The sequence below is a fragment of the Battus philenor genome, unplaced genomic scaffold (assembly GCF_028537555.1).
Source record: "Battus philenor isolate CCGP_79_NKW_IND1 unplaced genomic scaffold, ilBatPhil1.0.hap1 SCAF_8, whole genome shotgun sequence".
Lineage (NCBI taxonomy): Eukaryota > Metazoa > Arthropoda > Insecta > Lepidoptera > Papilionidae > Battus > Battus philenor.
In genome coordinates, this window is record NW_027181748.1 from 2152607 (window position 1) to 2176329 (window position 23723).

A 23723-nucleotide genomic window follows, 5' to 3' on the forward strand; every position below is an offset into this window, starting at 1 on the left:
TACTATATGTAAAAAATATATATACTTACTACCTGTTTACAGACCACAGACGTTGTCCATGAATAATCAATTAAAATTTTAATAAATAAAATTAAAAGTATTTAAAAGACGGTGTTTATTGTAATACAGAACTTTATATAGTTTTATTTTGTGGTTTGAAAATTTTTCAACACAAGAATAGACAATATAGTGGCGTCAGTATTGTAAACATCGATTTTCTTTATTGATACCACAAGCACGACTACTTTTACGGTTTATTTATCGACATTATAAATGAAACACATATATAATCCATTGATTTTTATCATCATAACCGTGTATAAAATGTTAAGAAACTTAAAGAGAAGTCTAACATAATGTATCGTTATTCAGCCTATAGATATCCACTACAAGGCATAGGTCTCTTTGAAACTATCTGATGGGATATATCATAATCGCCACGCGTGCCAGGCAGCTTGGCGATCGCAGTATGGTATTATGGTATGCAGAGGACGCTGTTGCCAATTCTCTGGAATCTTGTCTGTGTGCAGTGGCAATCCTATATAGTTTACGCAAAAAGTGTAAATTATATAAAATTGTTTTCCGGGAATCCAATATGACATACGGTCGCAACTCTGTTTAATTTTTACATACACACATATATATGTATATATATATAGCCATAAACATTGTTTTTAAGAAGCAATGTATATTTTTTTTCTATGTTAACCTTCTATAAAGTATTAGTAAACTTATTAGATCAAGGGACATAGACTTAACATAGAACCGTGTTTAACTTAAAATTTGTTTTACATGTCAATATTCTCTTTCGTTACTGCTTCTACGGAGAATTCTTCCACCAACTGCAAAATGTACATTCATGGCCAAACACAACACAAAAGTGAGGCAAAATAATTTGATATAATATAAATGTCTCATGTTAAATTTTAAAATCAATTGAATAGAATAGTTAAATTGACAATTTTGGACATGAAATATATTTAATATATAAAAACCGATGGTAATCTTTCTCATGTAACTCGTAAGGCGTGTCCACGTTTTGCTTTCATACGTCTGTCCGAGTAGATGTGAAAGCCTTCGATCATATTAAACTATACTCATATCAACTAATATTTATTTGTCTATATTTACCTATTATATATCTGCTGTAGGCATATCTCAGTGGCATTTATCGCCTACATAATCTAATGTATATATACAGGTTGATTGGTTGTAAGTATAAAAGTTTTGAAGGGGTCAATATGTAATTCATTTATGAGATAAAAGCATTAAAACTTTTATATCGATTTCAAATCACCCATTTAGTTGTCACACTGTTATATGTCACATTTATTTTTACTATTGAAATCTAAAACGTGGCCCGATTTAACTTAGAAACAAATTTAAATAACTTATGTTACATATACATAGTAGGTCATGTGTATAGAAACTTTAAATTCGTGAAATCAAAATTTATTTTTCAGCATAAAGCCTGTATTAGAGGAAACTGAAAGTAATGTCGCTTTCCTAAATTAAATTCGCACGACTACATTTTTAACAAGTTTATATTTATAATCAACAATATATTCACCTTCGTTATTAACAACCTTTTGACATCTAGTTTACGAATTTACTGGAGCGGTAAAAATCAATCGGTTTTCTTGTAAAATATTTCGACAGGAACGAAGTTACTTTCCGGTGCCAATAATATTTTGCACATATTTATAATCTATATATTATATATATTTATATATAACTATGTAATATGTAACATTTTTTTTCTATTGAATTACTACAGGCCAGTAACTTTTGTTAATACAAATTCTATAAAAACAGATAGTGAATAACAAATAATTTTAATATGTATTTATCAGAATTTTGAAAACGTTTTAATTGCTACATTATGTTATAATGATAGCGAATGAACTCCATATTCACCGTTTATAGCTTTTACACCAATAACCTATCATCCTGTATAAGATGCAATTCTTATACACAGCGTGATAAAGGAAAACCAACATTATGTTGATAGGTAATGGAATTAGAAATCAATTTGTTTTGTATACGCAACATTGGATATCGATGAATATAATAAGATTTATAACAATAGGCAATATATATGCATTACATTACATTTATATGTAAAATTTTTCCATCAACCATGTTAATAAGATTAACTTTATATATATATATATATATATATATATATATATATATATATATATATATATGTGTGTGTGTGTGTGTGTGTGTGTACGTGGCAACGACAGGCTGGCATGGCGTCGTGATCGACGACCTTTTGCTAAATAAATTCGACAAGCCGCCCATTGTTTGCGATCCGCGATCGGTTGTCGTGTGGAAGAACATTGCTCATTTAGTATAACAGTTCAGTGTTTGTCTTTGGCAGCAAATTTATATGTATATTGCGGTTGTAATACTCGACCATAATTTCAGGCATAGTACGTCGCTGGACATACGCCTCGACCATGTTTTTCGAATAAGTTCGATTGGAAACTGCCTGTATACATCTTTGATCTCCAGTTCTTTTAAGACCTCAGACGTCATCTGTTTTCATATTTATTTAGGTACACCAGCAGTATTAAGTTTAAAATACATTAAAAGTTGTCGTAAAAATAATAGGTTGCTGTTGTCTTCATTAATAGGTGACACAACATTTAAAATTTAATATTTACATTGTAAAAATACAGATAACATAACATGGGTTTCGTATTAAATCGTATTTTAAAATTAAATAAGTTTTAAAATGAAATGTGGATATTTGATATATATTAAGGTGCAAAAGTTAGAAAGAGATATTTATTTTAGTTAGTGGATATATATAAACTACACTAAAATTCCTTCAATATTATTATATATAGCACACCATTGAAATTTAAAACTGCTCTTAGGTTTTTCAATAGCACCTTTTAGAAGTAGTCTGTACAAAGCGTCTTTCGAAAGCCTTATCAAAGGATGTCTACCTTGTTGGTGAACATCTGGGAAAAAATTCCAACCTACAATCGACAACTAGTTCTGCAAAAATCCATTTGATTCGATGATGAACTATGGTGATCAAAATAAATCACAATTACTACTTATGATCGATATATTCGAAACAACTTTGTTTTGCAAAGATGCGTATATAATGTGTAATAAATAGATTAAAATTAATTCAATGCACGAACGTTTGCATGCAAGGAGTTGATGTTTATATTACTGCTGTCGCTAATATATTCACCAATTAGATTACGGTAAACAAGAAAGCTGTGTTCACATTTACCAGTTGAAATATAAGCCCTTCCGAATGCACACATTATTTGTACTAAGCTTGAAACGACCACAGCCCGATTGCATTAAGAAAATCGTGAACACAAGTTTACTAAATAGATCGAAGCAAATTAGAAAGCCGTGTACACGTTGACCTGTTGAAGTAAACTTTTTAGAAAAATCGTACTCGTGTTATAAATTTGGACAATATTTTTTAGTTTGTACTACTAAAAAAGACGGAATATAAATATGTGTGATTTTGTAAACTGGCGAAGTTACAGGCAATAATTATATAATGACTTTGAGAACAGGCTTAATATCACAGATTTTTAGCTTCTAAAGTTATGTTATTTACGTATGAAATGAATAAATAAATTAGTAAATATTTATAAAACTAAAGAAAAACTTTATAATTAGAGCGCCGCCTTACAAATAATACATTTTAAAAAAAATCTTTTTAAAAAAGCTGTTTTACCATGCCATCTCTGGTGTAAAATATGTTAAAATACCAGTATGTTACTTGTTTAAGATTATATATCAGATAATATAGTGTTAAATGGATAAACATTTGCACAGTTCAGAAACTTGTTGAAAGAAAGAGTGATTTATGTGTCGTTCTCTTTCACTCTCCCCCTCCTTCTCTCTCCCTCTCTGTAAGAAGTACGTCACAGCAGAGTAACGAAAAACTAATAAAACAATATAGATGGAAAATGCCAAAGCGTAGATGACTATTTCACAGCAATTTGGCTTTCATAACAAAAAGTTTGAATAAAACATAAGGTCGCGACCTTGACTGTTCCGGCACAAGGCCATTTCCTTGTGAAAGGATTGCATGAAGAATTACAATCGCATACGTATACAGGCTGATTGATTGTATATGTGAAAGTTTTAAATGGATGAATATATATGTACACCTGTTTACAATCATACCGTATAAAGTGGTCGCTCTGTATATGCCGCATTAATTTGTTTTTCACAACAACACAAAGTAAGTAAAGGACTAATATATAGCTACTTTCGCTATGTAGCAGTAGTTGTGCACTTTGCACACAACATTGCACAATATTGCACGATTACTGCTACATAGCGGAAGAAGCTATATATTAGTCTTTTTCTTACTTAGGATGGACTTCCGCAAAATAACGCATGAATCCATTATATATGACAACACAAAGTCGGCAGAGATACATAGTAAGATATATATATATATATATATGTGTGTGTGTGTGTGTGTGTGTGTGTGTATGTGTGTGTGTATGTTTATATATGTATATATATATATAATAATGCATTTGTAAATGAATTTAAGCGGCAAATTGGACATGTTGACAATTTCAATTTATATTGTAATATAGTGAAGTGTAAAAATTTTATCGATGTTTAATATAATATTTATTAAATGGGCGACTACTTGTAAAAACTTAGGATCACTAGGAGGGTAAGCGGACGGTGATCACGAGTCCACAGTGACATAGGCTGACCAGGTCCAAGTCATGTAGTGATCACTAGTATATATATATATATATATATTATATATATACACTATACCATCACAAATTGTGTTACAATATTCCAAAAAGGGTCACGGCATACAATAAGTGTTTTTTTCTACTTTTTTCCTAATGTAGGGTTACGGATATTAGTGTATACACGGACTTGTATTAAAATTAATTTTGTTGCAGACCCTTGCTCAGCTATTACATTTAATGTTTAACAAGTAAAAAATAATGATCCTAGGCTTGCAGCATATATATATATATAAGGTTGTATATCTTAATTACTTTGTACTTATTTACAGAATTTTATAAATCTATGTGTACTGCATTGTCTATCACTTTGTGTAATTTCGGCTTATCTATTTCTATTATTATTTACGCCGTACAGAAGACAGTCGGAATATTACGTGTATAGGCGTATTCTGGGTGCGAAGGTGAATTCCCCCTCGCCCCGCCGCACGTTGACGAGGAATATGATAGCCAAGTGTGATCAAAGGTGTACTTCATATGTACAAAGAGTATTTACAATGGCATTTAAATTTAACCCTTACTAGCCTAGAGTTTCAATTTTGATACCAATCTTTTAAACCGAATGTTCACATTACTATTAGTTTTTTTATAGGTTGGCTGTACGTATTTTACTGTTGCATAATATTCTTTCCAACGAAATTAAAAACAAATCTATTTTTCTCTTCATCTAGACCCTCAAGCAAACACAGTAATATTAAAAAAAATCACTTTCGTAAATCAGGCTATTAAGGGTTAAATCGTCGTTCGAATTTCAAACGCGCAAAAATGATTTGTCATAAAAGTATTATGGCCGTTACTGGCCATCAATACGGAGCGTGAATGCTACATGTTACTATATATATACTATGTTAATATATGCCTTGGCTTATCTCCGGGGGACACTCAGTAGTGAGGAACAGGACGCATGGAGATGGATGTGCGCACAACACTATTTACAAATACTTTCATAAGTGTTGAAGGACAAACATCGATGTTTCATCGATTCTCCTCGATTGTTCCCGAATAAAAAAATAATAATAATCAATCAAAACATTTGATCGCGATGTTTTGTTCGCAAAGGTCAACGAACTCGATTCCATTGTCAGCTAAACCACGATGGTAACGTCAAATCACGATCCCTTGAATATTCGTGACTTCGCTCATTACAATATAATGGAATGCTTTTTTTTGCAATAATGTTATGCGATAGCATTTATTTTTTATTCCTGGTTTCAATCTAGAAATTGCTAGAACATATAACCATTTCCTTTGTTACTCTGACAATACGCAAACTATCTCTAATTAAACATTAAAAATTGCTTTCATTACTTGAAGATACTACCTCGTACTCGTTTATTTTTCGGTTGTTTTGTTGTTACATTAAACTCTTCTATATGTCTCGATAGATAGATAAACATAGACAAGACTAGATATACAATCTAATATATAAAATTCTCGTGTCACGGTGTTCGAACTTGAACTCCCCTGAAACGGCTTGACTGATTTTTACCAAATTTAATATGCGTATTCAGTAGGTCTGAGAATCGGCTACTATCTATTTTCTATACCCTTAAGTGATAAAGGTTGTTCACAAATATTTTTTTAACGAAATTTTTTGTTTTTATTTTTTTATGATACAGCATACAAGAATACATACAACCATAAATTTTCACCCCTCTACGATCAACCCTTATTTTTAAATTGTAAATTAAAATATTAATTTTTTTTTGCAAAACAACGTTTGCGGGATCAGCTAGTATCCTATATATTAGAGATGAGATCATTAAAAAAACCAAGGCATAAACTATAAGAATTTCTCGTCTGAAATGGCAGTAGGAGGAGTTCATCGCTCTTGTACTAGAGCAGCGGAATTAACCAGTGATCATGACGTAGGTAGATCCCACAGTAGGTAGACAGACGTAATATTTAAGGTCGTGAGAAGTAGCTTAATACAGGCAACACAAGACCAATCATCATGGCGATTTGGTGAAGGTTTAAATCACGCTGTGGACATTTGTCGGCTAAAAAGAAAGATCTAATTTAAAATTGCTGTGGAAAGTTCAGAAGATAGATGAAAAATTTTATGATTAAGTAAGAAAAGGACCAATATATAGCTCCAAACACAGAGTCTAGCTCTAATCGGTGTAACATAACTCCTGAAGATGCCCCGTGGATGGGTGAAACACGTGTTGAGTGATTTAGCTGTGGTAGTTGTGTAATTCGCATTGTTTGCCGCACGCGCATTTACACCGCAGCGAGCGGTGCGCTTTATTGCACGACTACGACTGCATGTACGGAAGTAGCTGTAAATTGGTCCTTTTCTTACTTAGGATGGACTTCCGGCAAAATAACGCCTGATTCCATTAAATGTTCTGATTGAAAAGTGACTAAAGAATCGAAACGTGGATCAAGCGTTTTCTTCACCTCCATCCTTTTTCCATAGATACATTCAAAGGTCGCCAAAGTTACACATTTCTATTACAAGATTATTTGTGACTTTCCAAAGCGTATTGCGTAAGTGTTAGTCGCATATTAAGTTCAATGACGAACCGGCGTCAATTACCACATTGAACCAGTTTCATTGCGCGAATGTGGCTCGAGTATTTCATATCCGGTGCGAGTTACATGTCGCTGTATTACTAAACAGAGTAATAAGGTGAAATTTTAGTCGTGTTAATCTTACACATACACAAATGTACAGTCGTGTACAGAAATATATTATCGGGTACAAAAATGTACAGTCGCGTCCACAGGTGTACAATTGAGTTATGTTACTTTGGTAGCTTTTATTATCACAATTTCAGCCGCATGATGTTCGCTGATGGACCTGTGTCTAGGTCTGTACCTCCCTCTTAGATTTCCGAAGGTAGTTAATATCCATCTTCTGTCTAACTTACTAATTCGCTGGGATACGTTAGTTAATTTCGTCCGTTTCCGAATCTCCAATATCCCAATTCGACCTCGTGGATATTCGTCTAAGGAGGTGGTGCACGCCTTAAGTTGGCGTCCATACTCCGAGGAGAATATCGAAATAGAGAAACACCCTGTATCTAATTCAAACCGATACACAAGATCTCATTAGCCAAGGCTACGATACAGAGGCAAGCTCATCATTCATGAAGCTCAGGTGCTAAAGAGCGAAGCCATCATCGTTGTTCATCGAACAACAAACACACTCGGGCTATATAGCAGTTTCCATCTTGCGGCGTTAGCAATATCACGTCACATGAACTCGTGCGTGTGTTACATGGATGAGACTCAAGATTCCATTGCAAGATTTATGGCGAATACGGCAACCGCCGCACAGATACTGGCGTACAACCTGTGGATGGCGATATAGATATTGTTAGGAAGTCGTTAAAAACAAACAAGACACCATGACTTAAATAAAATCAAAAATTAGTTGACTTCAACGTAGTTTTAAATAGTTCACGATTTAAGTAAGTTAAGATACTTAAAATCTGTAACTTGCAAAAACGTGAGTTAAAAATAATTCAGAAATATTATACGTAATTGTAAAAACAAAGGCACCAACGCTATTTGGAATATGAATGATCCTAATAAACAAAAAATCAGACTCACAGACATCAGAAATCCTGAGCATTGACAGCACTCGTTAAGCAAATGTGAGTTTGACAATGAAGCCAGATGTGACTGACTGAATAACATAAATAATTAAAAAGTAAACGGCAGATTAAAAATAAAAACGTCGCTGGTAAAAATGTAACACGTGACGTAAAGCATACCCTTAACGCTCAGCTGAATTACTCTTGCATGTGTGAAATATGACGTAATATTCCCTGCCTGCGATGTAAAATAAATCTTTCGTAGCAGTAATAAATGCGATAATTGCGTGTGCAATAGAACATCGTGCGGTGTAGTCATTTGTTCTGTTTGCGATAAGTAATACATAGTTACTACAGTACCGGCAATAAATAATGCACATCGACTTTTGGAAAGAGACAATCGGCTAAATTCGACTTCGCAGAGCGTTATTTCTGTCGCACGAAATACAACGACTGACGAAACGTTACATAGGTAGTGGGGGACAGAGATAATGCTCTACGAAGCCGAAACTAGCCGATTGTCTCTTTCCAAAAGTCGATGTGCAATATTTATCGCCGGATACTGTAAATATTGTTAACGCATTGCTTAGCTTAGTAGTTATAAACTGAGACTTCCAATTGTACATCGCGGGTTCGATTTTAAAAAGGCTAATGTAGTAAGTTATTTTATAATTCGGTTTACAACATATTAAAACAATTTATCATTTACTATCTGCTCTTGCAGACTTTATAATACCAGATGTTCTAGGCCTGTTTAAGAATAAAGTTTCAGAGTCATCACATTATACAGGTTGATTTGAAATAGACGTGAAAGCTTTGAAGGTTTTTATTGACAAATGTGCTGTACAGTCAACCTTTTTTATCTATTATACATTTAACCAATTACCCTGTATAAAGTATAAAACATTTGAGGTGATTTAATTACTCAGGTTTTTCCTTGCAATGCATTCTTCATGCTTTTATGAACATCGTAGCAATATCCCATATATTGCTACGAAGTTAGCATGCAGCTACGAAATGCTACGAGATCCCTCGAGACTGGTACCTACACTTGTTTGCAATCGCACAAAAAGTCGATCGCCTTGAAATATTTTTTACTAAGTTATAAACTCTGATATTATCTTTAATGTTTAAGTTTTAATTAATATACTTATTTGACTGTTTTGGCCAATTATACAAATACGTAATTAATATTTTAGGAGTCTTTTTCAACGAAATTGCTATTTTATGTTATTACTGGCTTAATGGCTGTTAATGCTTATTAAATCTTATGTTTATTATAATTGCTTAGTAGCTACCAAAAAAATATTTACTTGACCTTTAATTATTTATCCATTTAGTTTTTTTCCTTTCTTCGTTATCGTATGAAGATATAAGATATGAAGAATATTCTCACAAGCAATTACTATTTAATTTATTGTTGTTTGTGTGTATGTTGTTTATTATAATATATAAATATATATATATATATATATATGTATTTGTATATACACATTAACAACCCCGTACTTGTCCTGCAATAAATAGGGTTGTCTGGCAGAAATTTACTTGTGATATGATCGCTCAATGTACTTTTTTCTTAGCTATATTGCAATTATATTTTGTTGCTACAGTAAAGAGTGTTAAATACAGACGATAATCTATGGTATTTAGAGTATACTGTTACCAGTTTTTAATAATAAACAATAAGGAGACGGTTTTGCGTTGAACAGGATACAGGGTTGCTTTCCCTACGCTCCAAGCGATACCGACATCTCTCCTTTGAACAAGAGAGTCCCCACACCTGTTTTTTTTTAATAATTCTAATTTGTATCGCTAGTGTTTTTTTTTTTTACAATATTTATTTTTCGCTTAAACTAAACGCAGACAGTTGGGAGAGGGTTGCCGCTATTTGATACGGATCTTTCTTCTCCCAGCTGCGACGCACGAAAGCGTTTTATAATTATTTACAATTTTTCTTACACAATTTTCTCCTATGGGTAAATACAGCTGAAATGTATACATATTAACAATATAATTTGGTCTCTACACCTGTTTCATTTAAAAATGTATATTCACGATACGATAATGAAGTTATTGTTGATTACTAGGCATGTACTTGAGATTATATAGCTCTTTAGGTTTTCAAAAATATCAAGTCTCTTCGTGGTCGATTTGACAGTTTGTATTTTTGTCGCAAAAAAACAAGGCAACGAACAAATACGTTCGCAAATACAATGTTACTATTATAAATTGCAGGCTCCTTTGTAATGCTTTAACTTTACACAAATTGTTAGGTAAATAATGTAAGAGGCCTTTTTATTTTTAAACGGTTTTATTTAGTTCGACCCGTACGAAATTTGTTTATTTAATTGGGTCAAAATTAGAAATTGAAATTTAAGCACCTTCCCGTTGTTAGATTGATCTGAAATTTGGTATACACGTTTAATTTAGATGACAATACAATATAATAAAATCAATAACATTATAAATCTAAGATGGCCGCCGATACAAAATGGCGGATTACATATTTTTCCTTAACCCCCTCAATATGGGTATCAAATGAAAGGGCTACACTAGTAAAACACGATGATTATGTCAAAATTTAAAATTCAATATGGACGCCGTTCCAATATGGCAGACTAGGTACATATTTTTCCACAACCACCACAATATGGGTATCAAAAAACCGTTTGACTTAAAAGTTTTTTAAATGTATTTATTTATTCTAAAAGGCACCTACGATATGCCAACTATTCCAGTTAACGTACTCCAAGTATTTTAATTAAAATTACGCACTCATTAACAAGATTATTATGAGATGAAACCGCAAGGTCATATCTTAATTTATCACACCCGCAATGCAGATGTAAAAGATTTTTCCTGATAAGATAAGCACGAAATCAGCTAATTTGAAACGACCCACTACTGTGGAAGTACCAGGAGATAATAACACACAGGAAGTGTCATATACAACACTCAGTGAATACCAGTGATATTTACAGTGTGACAGACGATAGAATTTCTCGGCGCGTGATCCATGTGCGCGTGTGTACGGACATAGATAAAGTAGTGCTGTGCGAAAATGGCGATGGACACTATGGCAGTCGAACTGCCCGATCTGTCAACCCTCACGCCACGTCCGCTGGCCGAGGAGACGCCCGAAGAAAAGTAAGTATGAAGCTCATGAAACTATAAGAAAATGTTCTTTATTTAAATTAATTATAAAAAATATTAAAAAGGTATTTTTATACGGTTACACGATATTATATTTAACTACATTCTAGTATTTTTTTTAATTTTAATTGTAGTCAAATTATTCACAAATTAATGAAAAGAATAGTGTTGCCATTACTATTGTTATTTCTTTTCTCCGTTCGAATCTTCCTCGTGGCTTAACCAAAATATCGTTGTGTGTGTGTGGGGGAATATAATCGCCACGCTTGGCTGGTGGGATGGCGATTGCTGCCTCTGGAAACTTATTTGTGAGCTATGACAATCCTGTATTATTAATACGTAAATGTGAATTATATGAAGTCGTATCCAAGGAATCAAATCCGTGACCTACGCTCGCAAGTCTGTCATGAAAATATGAATAAATATATTATCCGTCTTCGAGTTACACGTTTGTCCCAAGTTTTGCAACTCCATGGTCTCCGTAGCGGACAGGGTTGAATCGACACTTTGCTTTAGTGAATTCAGGTCAAGCAAGTTCTAGGAGGCGTGGAGGGGGGGAAAACTCTTTTTATTTTTCCATCGTAACGTAATTAATTTATTCAGCTACGGCACTGCACAAGTCTAACGCATGACTCATCGCTCCCTGTTCTATATTTAAAAGTATTTTTTTATTACTGATATATGCACATTACATAGGTTGATCGGTCAGGCGTAAAATCTTCAAAGAGGTTAATATATGGCTCATTTGTCAGCATTTTCCAATCATACTTTACAAAGTGATCACTCTTAATGTGTATTGGAATGCGAAAGGCTATATAACTTCTGTCTATACAAAGCCTGCAGAGACAGATAGTATACAATAAATAATTTCAATACTTAGTAATCTAAATTGGGATTACGCCTTTTTTTACTATATGATCTTTACGTTTTGATTTTAACTTTTATCTCTATAACTAATCCCCATCTAGAAAAGTCACTAAGCCAAGGCTGTATATAAACGCCCAGAGGAGCACCTTATAAAAAAGGCAAAAGTTTTTAAATATATTAGTGATGATTTTACTTATATTTTTTATAATTAAGATTTTTTACTTATAACACGTTTTAATGTCTCAGTTGATATGTTAGTCTGTGGACAGTGGAATATTTACAATGTGCGCAATTTAAATCAAGATATCTTTATTCAATTAGGCATTTACATACGCTTTAGAATTGTCGATTATTTTACATTAAGTAGTAAGTTACCACCGGCTTGGAACGTTAATCTGTTGAGAAAAGCTGCCAGAAACACAACAGTTGCTCTTTGTAAATGAAATTTGAGTGTTTAATTAGTACATTATAATATCAATCATGTAAATGAATCAAAAAAACCAAGTTCCACACATTACAATCAACTAAAAACTATTGAATGCTATGATAAGATTTATTTAATAATATACTTTCGATTTTAGATACAAAACTAAGAAAGGGAAGGTCTATGTTATGTTGTAGAACTTTATTATATATACCTACACTGGAAGTGTAAAAGGTTTGTTAACTTTTTGAAGACGAAATTTAAGCGACGAGATTATTTTATTTCTTGTATTTATCACGTGTCTGTCGTTATTTTTAAAACAAAGTTTTAAATTATAGCGAATTAATAATGTGTTACAACAAATGTATTGCGAAGCCACCGTTTGAATATCAATTTCTTTCAAAACACCTCCAAAGGAATAATCACCGCTAATCACCATCTGATGATGTATTTACGGAAGGGCAGGACTAATTTCGCCTTTCGACTTCCAATTTATTAATACAGACTTAAACTGTAGCTCTCTCTGGCCAGTAAAAAGGAATATCACCAGGCATTTTTTGAGTCCTGCGAAATGGTAATAAAAAAAATAATAAAAAGCAATAAATAAATAAAAAAGAACAAGAATAATGAAAATAATAAACATGTGTGTTAAAATAAATAGCTGTGATATTAGAAATGTAAATTAAGTGAGATTAGATAGTAAGAAAATAAACAATGAAGCGATGTATGAAAAGGAATGAAAGATATTGTGAATGAAATTGGAGGAATGAATGAATGACATTGAGGAGGAGAAAAGATGAGAATGGAAATTAATTAAAATTATTTAAAAAATTATAATATAAATAAGGACCCTGTCCACCCATGGGTTGGACAAGAGGTCCCAAGACGGGGCGATAAAAGCAAATAATGTAAAAATTTGAAACGTAACAATACCAAAGATCTCTCTAATGCAAGTATATATCTATAGCAACGCTTTCGGTGTAACGAGACATAAATGGTATTTTTAATTAGGTTTGTTACGTTTATGCAAGTGGCCTGGCGTGTCGGTGAGTAATTTCTGGTAGTGGTTTTATGGTATTGGGTCAATGGCGTTAATTACTGAATACATATATACATGTACACCAGATCCCCGTATGATTTATCTGTTATACTAGCCTGATGTTACAGATATCTTTCGATATATAGTGCATTTACAAGGCTCTGTGATTAACTGACTGTACCCAGTTTCGACCAAAAAAATCTCTAATTCATTATTTTGTACGGAATCTGATTTTTTAATAAAATTCTCGCAAAATAATTTTTAATTTTAGCTAAGTAGTAAAATTTTTAACATTTTGAAATAAAAAACACAATAAATATCAAACTGCATCAAATGCCTCCATGTTTCTCTAATATAACGTCACTGCCGGAATAACGAAGTCTGGTGACAGTAAAAACGGTACTAAACCTTTGCGACAGCAGACAGACGGTAAAGAGCAACCTATAAACATATTATTGATCTCAATAAAGCTTTTATCGTCACGCTAAATGCCTAGACTGCTGTCTAGACTAGACAGGTCGAACACTGACTTGACTTTGTTTGACTGCTACGCGTCGCAAAGGCGATGCGTTATTTTGTCTCTAAAACCGCGACGCAGCGCTATTGCGCTGCAAGTTTCAATGTATCTTTGTTGATTCACATGTACACGTCTCCCACCCCCCCTCCTCCAATATTACACCCCTAATTTAATTTATTTTTGCCCGCATCATTACTTTAAACTATCGTAAGGGAAAATCTTACGAAAAAAAATATTAAAATTGATTAATCTTTATCTGTAATGGGGGTGTTATATATATATATATATATATATATATATATATATATATATATATATATATATATATAATTAAAAACTGTTAGTCATTGGTTAATGACTGTTTAGGCTACTTATTTATTTCATTTATAATGATCTCTTGCATATATCAAAAGGAAAAAGCTGGAAGACTCCATTTTGATTCAAAATTGGAGTCAGATTGAGCTACTCTATAGTGACAATCTTAAACTTAATTATAAATACGTGTGTCCCAAATGGTACTTGATCTGTGAAAAAAATAACTTGGTTGGTTAACAGAAAAACAAAAAAAAAAACCTACCGGCGTCATTTCCAGACGATTATAACTTGGCAGTCTTCAAGTCAAGAGTGAATAGGTTTCTTCTGGTCAAGCATGTACCGTCGTAGACCTCGTCATCTCTTAAGATATATATCGCTTACTATGTCACAGTATAAACAGTTACCGACGTTGTAAAGCACCCATCTGAATGCATTATCGCATTTATTCCATTACGTGTTCTGCGGCTACACATACATTTACCGCTTGAGCTGTGACATTTTCCTGAAAAGCCGCGCTAATTAGATCAAAGCTTAGAGTCCTTTCAATGGCGTCATGTGGATTAAAAAAAAATCCTACAACGTTATCCACTTTGCGTGTAAGCTGCTCGAGTCCCAGACCGCCCACAGTCGGAGAGTTCAAGCGATGACGTCATCGTGACGTCACACTGTACTTGTGATGAATTATATCAGAAAGCTCAATGCCTGTTAGTATGCAGTGTTAGTTTTTAAATTCATCTGTTTAGAATATATGACGTCGAAAATGTCTGATATTAGGTATTTAAATCTGTATGTCTGTTCCGAGTGGGAACTACTCTGCCAATGAAACCGAAGATGAATATATATTTACAAATATAAATGAATAAATAAATTTTGATTTTCGTTGTGATTAACCTAACTTTGAAGGTACAGTCGAAATTGAACTTGACACGAGTTTAACCCTACCGCTTTAATAAAAAAAATGTTTATGTTACATAGGGGGGCCTAAGTATTTTAGAAATGTTAGCGTGGGCCAATAATGGAATAAATACAATAAACGTATTTAAGAGTAATCACCTTAATAAATAATATATATTTACATGTTTTCTATTTAGTAGATTGCGAGAATAAAAATCATGTTTATATGGTTTCATTGTTATGCTTTATATTACGTCTTAATACGCTTTTCGCTTTTGACTTACTTTATTATTTGACAGCTAGGAAACTGGTGTTTTAATTTATCCTGTGGCATACGTTTTTAATATTTGAAATCCCAATTTTTGATCACTCTCGAGCTAATAATGTTAAATTTTTGATTAGATACGTTTTTAATTGTTTATTTTGATTTTGAATATGAGCATTCTAATCGTGCGTGACGTCACTGGTGAATGAAGCGGCGCCCTGGCCTTACGCCAGCGAGAAGCAATTCCACGTCAAAGTTATGCGCCTACGCCGCACAGTGCAAATGTTTGCCGTACTACTAAAATAGGTTACCCTTGTACACTTGCTATTAACCTTGTTATATTTAAACTAGATAAAAAGCCGCTCATAGAGTATATAGGCAATGCAGCGGTCACTTCTTCCATTTTTAATGTAATCAGGCGTTACCTTTCGGAAGTCCATCCTAAGTAAGAAAAAGACCAATATTTAGACACTTTCGCACATGCAGTGGTAGTCGTGCAACAAAGTATGCCAAAATTGTTGGTTAAACCAAACGTTTTGACTCTCTCAAAACTCCGTGTTTGGTACTAATCGGTGTAACATTACTCCCCGAAGATGCCCCGTGGAGGGGTGTAACACGTGTTGAGTGATTTAACGGTGGTAGTTGTGTAATTCGCATTGTTTGCCGCATACGAAATTATCAGTGGGCTGGCGGGCGGTGCACTTTGTTGCACGACTACCACTGTATGTGCCGATGTGACTAAATATTGGTCTTTTTCTTACTTCCTCCAGATAATACCGGTTATTGTGACAATCCTTGGGAAAGGCATATGCATTGGCTAGAGCGTCTTTTGGTTGATTTGATACATTGGCCGCTAAAGGCATTAATATACTATATATTGTTGCATGTTCGAATTTAAATTCGAATACCGTTTAAAATTTTGCCACTGACAATTAGATACTCGCCTACATTCTTGTAATGTCATTTATTATTACAAATCATCTTTACAGTCATCACGTCTGATAATTGATGCCTTCTGAATAGGCCTATCCTAAACATCACCATTTTGACTGCTCTTGCGCAGCCCGTATCCTGCCCGCGACTTTGGCTATGTCTTTGTCAAAATGGTGGATATATTAGCAATGTTACTCAAAGTATTTTAAAACAACGAAAGCCTTTTTAAATTGTTATATTTTGGTCAGAAAAATATTTCATTTAATGTAATTTATAGTAATAAATTGGTTGATAATTCTGGTGAACGAATATATAGTGTAGGCTCACACTAGTAGTTTATTTTTGCACATATTAAGTGGCAGTGGGCGATTCACATCGCTCGTGATCGCCTTGGACATCTTCTGATGATCATCATAATTAAAAAAATTGCAGTTGCAACGTTAACGTTTTATTACGTCTATATATGTGGGAGTCGTACATACACTGATGTGATGTCTGAATGAATAATAGGTGTAAGATTTTATGGGCGAGCGTAGCCGACGGGCGAACTTAGTGTGCCGAATTAGTGCAGCGAGCACATGCACGCACCGGTGACGCGGGCGCAGACCTTTTGTTACTTTTGTTTCTTTTATTTCTTTTGCGCCTTTGTTCTATTGCCCGCTTTCACTCGGTCGCAGAGCACATTGCGCCCCAGAGTCCTACGACGAATGCACGTCCTTTTTGCTCGCATTCAAGCGCTAATAAAAATTTGTTCGTGTGTTAAATAAATTGATAAAGTGTTACAAACGTCTTTTAATAAGACGCTAACTCTTTATATATAACATGTATATTGAGAATATATATCCGACATATAAACGAAGCTCTGTAAAAAAACCACGCAGCGTGTGTTGCGTGTCGGAAGGCAATATGGCCGGTAGTTTCAAAATTAATATTAAATCATTCAATCAGTTTTTGTTGTCTCCAATAGTCAACTTGTCTCGCATTAGAAAGCGAAGTTGTTAGGTGAGATAATTACTGTGCTACAATTAGATTTCGATTTCTCAATTACAACACTTATTTTCTTTACTTTCATTTATTTTTTTTGTACTATACCCATAAAAGTGTGCGTCTTTGTTGAAAACGGTCTGCGTTTCAAACTGACACGACTATTTAAAATAATTGTAATAAAGTCTTTTGAAAGCAGCAAATTACAGGAAAATAGATTTCGATGGTGTGGCCACATTCAACGAAAACCAGATGACCACGTGGTAAAAACTGCCTTAAGCCTCCCAGAATTCCCAAGAGGGAGAGGGCGTCCAAAAGCTACGTGGTGGTCTAATATCGGAAAGGAACTGGAAACCCTTCAACTTGATGCAGAGACAACCCAGGATAGAGTGGCCTGGCGCAAATTGATAAGGAGACCCGACACCAAATAAAGGGAAAAGGGAAGGAAGAAGAAGAAGTAATATAGTCTTTTGAAATAGACAATCATTACTTAAAATATGTGTTGAAATGTGTATAAAAAATAATAAAATAATTGAATTTCGACCACTCTGATATCTGTGATACAGGCTTGTAAGACTGATACAAACGTCAAAGGTAAGCGTAAAAGAACGTAGTTTATGATCACTACAGTCGAAGTATCGAAAAACAATTAACTTATAATTGTTTATTGTAAGAATACATTGCAAATTAAACATAAATGCTAAGTAATCTAACTGTACACTTGGAAGTGTGTAGATGAGGTATATATTCCTTATAGCGTATGTATATACTTGGCGATGACATACAGAAGAAGTGCTGTATCTAGAGTTAGCGCCTTGGATTTCAGCGCCTTGAATGTTGGAATCAGGTTGCATGGCATGTTGATGATACGTAAACAGATTCCTTATACGATACGTATCTAACAAGTATTTGTTTCTGTCAAAGGAGGTTATATAAGATTTTGTAACTATGATGCCATATGTTAAGAGAAATATTAAATTAATTATAACATAAATTGTGCAACTTATGGCCGTTAGATTTTAGAATGGTGACTAAGTGAAGCGATTATCGTGGCTATCTTTCAGTGAAGCCTGTCATAGATTGGGCGTTTAAAAGAAGATAACTTAAGTGTATAAAATAATCTTGATACAACTTAATAAAGAAGTAATATCTATAATATAATATATATAAGGAAACTAGCTTTAGTTGTGTTAATTTTTAAGGCAGTTTGACGAACAATACGATGCCTTAATAAATCCGAAGTCATATTACTACCCCCAAACAAAACAGAAAAAATTCGTCTACCCTCAAGAAATAATATTCAATGATCAAGTGATCATTAGTGGTAGCTCACCGGTAGAGCACTGAGACTTACAACCGCAAGTCGCGGGTTCGATTCCCAAAATACAACCTTATATAATTCACACTTCGTGCATTATTTATACAGGGTTGTAACTGCTTATAAACAAGTATCCAGAGGATAGATAGCAGCATCCTCTGCGCACTATAATACCACACTGCGATGGCAAACCACCTGTTTCGCGTGGCGATTATATCCCCCGTATAAATGTCTTCGGGCACCAATGGGCAGAAACGACGCTGATGAAGATACTTCGGTTCAGCCAGGAGGGAAGTTCGAATGGAGAAAAAAATGAGAATAGTAAAGGCAATACTTTTCTATGGTATACCCAACTCCCCCCTTCCAATAGTTATCTTTGGGGGAGGCCAGTGTCTTGCAGCGAGCGTGTGTGGGTTGACTCAAGTGATTATACTATTTAGTCATGTCGACATAGAAGTTGTTATTTCATATTGAAGCTATATAAAGTACTTAATTATTTAATGGAATCAGGCGTTACTTCGCGGAAGTCCATCCTAAGTTAGAAAAGGACCAATATCTAGCCACTTCCGCACATGCAGTGGTAGTCGTGCAATGAAATGCACCGCCCGCCAGCCCGCTGATAAATGCGCATACGGCAAACAATGCGAATCACAACCGCCACCACCAAATCACTCAACACGTGTTTCACCCCTCCACGGGGCATCTTCAGGAGCTATGTTACGCCGATTAGTGCCAAACACAGAGTGCCTTAATAACTTTATCGTGTCTTAGAAATGTGTGCGTATTTTAAACAATAGCTCATCATTTCCGTCTTGTAAGCGTCTTAATCTAAACCGTTAAAATCATGACGATACATTCGCGTGACGTCATCCAAAATATAACCTTAACTAACAAAATCTTACATGAGATGAAAAGTTAATGGAAAGATGGGAAAATATTTATATAATCAATACTCCACCTATTTATTTATAAATGTGTATTGTTTTGTCTACATAAACAAAAGTTTAATTTACAACCAGAGTTAGTATTATTATCCTTTATTGGTAGGAATCGAACCCGCGGTCGTAAGGCTTTGTTCTCTACCGCCAGGATTACACTCCTTGTTCCTCATTTACACAAAACATTTACTGACATTTTCAAGCATTCTTAGCTTTGTATACCTTAGTTATATTAAAAAATAGTTAATCTTGTACTAATTTAAAAAAAAAACAATGACTATTTTCAAGTAAATCCATCTTTTGATAGTTAGTAATTGTGATGTAAATATTAAAATAAAATGGATGGAATGTAAAATGAATGTTTTTGTTATTTTATTTTATTATAATTTAATTTAAAATAATTTTAAAATATTCTTCCCAACTGTAACGATAATATAACTAATTTGACGTCACCAAAATGGCGGACGCTGCAGTGATTTGCGATAATAATTCACGCGAATATGATCTGAAAATATATAATGCACTATAAAAATAAATCGCGTCGAGAGAGCTATCGCGTATTCTAGCCAGTTCTAACGTCTGACTCATAGAAAGGATTAGAAACAAAGAATGCAGAATGTATTGAAGTGACTCTGACACACCACTCCCCCCCCCACCCGGTCTGACGCGTGCCACCCCCGCGGGTGTATAGATTCCGATACGCAGCCGTGACCTACCCACATGCACATTTATGACTATAAATAAATACTAGATGTAGGGTCACCATATAACCCGCATTTTCAGGACAGGGCGGGACATATCTCAAAAATTATGTCATACTTTCTGCACAGAATTATCTCCTCAGTTTTACTGGGACACTACCACCTCTTGGATGCACGGCTTCTCTATAATAGTTCAGGAGACTCCAATCCTGTAATATAGTAATATAAAGTGGTCCTAATCGAGGTTCCCCTGAAAGACTTCTAGCTTCGCTACTTACAGAGGTTTCTGCGTCCTGCTATCTTAAACTCGCAGAATATACAAAAGCCATTTAGCTTGCGGAGTTCGTTTCAAAATAAGAGAAATTACCTATCTTAAAATAAGTGAAAAACTGTGTCATGTGAACCGCACGAATGTTCCATATGGAACACTTACAGAATGATTATATTAAATTATATAGTATTAGTAGCTGATTCCGGAAACGATATTTTGCAAAAAAAAAAAGGAAAGTTTTTAATTAACAAATAAAAAATAAGGGTTGATCGTAGAGGGGTGAAAATTTAGGGTTGTATGTATTATTGTATGCTGTATTATAAAAAATAAAAACAAAAAGTTTTGTCTAAAAAATAAAAAAAATAGGGGTGGACCATCCTTAACATTTAGGGGGATGAAAAATAGATGTTGTCTGATTCTCCGCCCTGGCCGATATGCACGCTAAGATTCACGAAAATCGGTCGAGCTGTTTCGGAGGAGTTCAATCACGCATACCGTGACACGAGAATTTTATATATTAGATATAGCTCGCTGAGTTGAAGTGGCCAGTTAACCGCTGGAACATTAAGGTTCTGGAATACTTACCGGCAAGTAGAGCGATGAACGTCCAACAAGGTAAACTGATAACCTATTTTGTCCAGGTCTTCCGAAGACACTGTATGTGGGTCGCTTTCAGACGGTCTTATTGCAAATATATAGGCGAAGTCTATGTACAGCTGTGTATGCTTTGAAATGATGATAATTTGTTCAGACTCATGATTTCTATGCTATAAAATTATGTAGTATATTCGGTTATATATTAATAACTCATATACTAAGAATAACGGATTATAAAAACACAATTAGCTTTAATTATTTATAAATCCAATCCACTGTACTCTTCGCCGAACTTCAAAGAGAACGGAGATGAATGGAAGGAATAATTACGAGTGGAATTTTTTGTAACGATTCGGTATATAAACAAAAACACCCGGCGAAGTTACGGAGGCGGTACGTCCTTATGAAAACACGCGCAGAGCGCGCCGCGTTTTATTTATTTGTATTATCTAGATCAAAAACGCTTGCTTATATAGAAAGCTGTTCTGAGAAAAAACAGACGGAAAGACGCTTTTTAATATATGAAATGTCTTTGATTTTTGATATTTTGCTGATTAATTGATTTATTTATAAATTAAAGAATTATAGTATCTAATCATTATATATATGTATATAAATATAAATAAAATTGATTTTTACTACATGCATATATGACTTAATTTTCAATACAGTATAAATACCAAAAAAATTTTAAATATTTTGTCTGTGTGTATGTTTGTTTGTTCCAGTTAATCTCTGTCATGGCTAGACCGATTTTGACAGAATTTTACTATCAAGTAGCTGATGCACTATGGAGTAACTTGGGCTATTATTTTTTATGAAAAATTCTTAACGAAAAAAAAAACTAAACAAATAATTGGAACATGTTAAATACCACACAGACGAAGTCGCAGGCAAATCCAGTTTGCAAATGAATCGTCAAATATATTGTTAACCTCAAAAGTCGCGAGCGGGCGACCAATATGGAGTAGGGATGTGAAAGTGATAGCACGAAACGTAATTTTAAAAACTAGACATCGTTAGAGCGTCGTGAAAAGAAATAAGAAACCGATGTTTTATAATAATAATAAAAACAAATTTATTTAGATTTAGTTTAACATTTAAGTTAGGAAATAGTTTAAGAAATTTAAACAATGCGACATGATAAAAGGCGAGTAAAAACAATCGGAAATTTTAAGTACAGTTGCTAAAACAATGGCAAGGGCGCTAATGTCTGTGGAATATAGATTCTAATAATAAATTCTAGTGTGTTTTTAGAGACGCGGTTCACTTGCTTTTGTTTGTTATAGCATAAAATTCAGAGAAAGATCTTTGTGATTTTTCCTGAACACGTTCCCAAGAAAGATGTAGAAAACCCGATAAGTATACAAGGAATCCATTTGTAATAAATAGTCAACCTTGCTCTATATACTAGCGGAGCATGATTTGGCACCCAACTCGCTGTCGATCTAAATTGATGACGTCACGGAATATACCATCATACCATCACACCCTGAAGGGAATATTGTTGGTTGTGTACTCTTAGAGTGTAATCATTGTGGTAGTATTAAATAATAACGACGCAAGTCTGAGAATCGCACGTCCGAAGTGGCGATGGGTGGAGCACATCGCTTGTACAACCTATTGTCGTTGGAGCCGGAAGGCTCTCGTGGGGCGACAATAAGCCAGTAGACGCGGCGTGGCCGCCCACTAGACCGACAACATGATCCTAGCAAGTCCCTGGATGCGAAAGGAAAATAATGACATGAATATTCCATATTTAATTTGTATTTAGAACAATAAACAACCTATTTTCATAAGGCTAAGGCGACATTGATTATGTCGTCTATTATGTATTCATATTTTTAAATTCCGAAGTCGTGTCTATGTTAAGATATATATTTTACATTATTTACGATAAATTGCTTCACTTATTGTAATAATTCGCTATCTGTATATGCGCACGCGTGTGCGGCACATTACCAAACATTGCAACTAATAATATCGTTCAAAACATTTACGCAATGCCATATTAAAATCAAGCGAATATTAACTCTAACTTTATCTGGATCTGGTATATTTTCGTTCAACCGCGACACAGGATGTTGTGATCGCTGAAGAGATTCAGGGAATATACGAATATAATTCAAAGTAAACATCCCCGTTTGCTTTGTACTATAACGATTTACATGGCGCCGGGCGAGATGG

General features: G+C 34.1%; 1 protein-coding gene across 1 annotated transcript in view; it reads left to right on the forward strand.

The window, feature by feature from the left end:
• The window catches only part of Gdap2 (ganglioside induced differentiation associated protein 2), a 107716-nt gene that overhangs the window by 77993 nt on the left and 6000 nt on the right, over window positions 1-23723 (forward strand). The gene's annotated exons all lie outside the window — the stretch shown is intronic.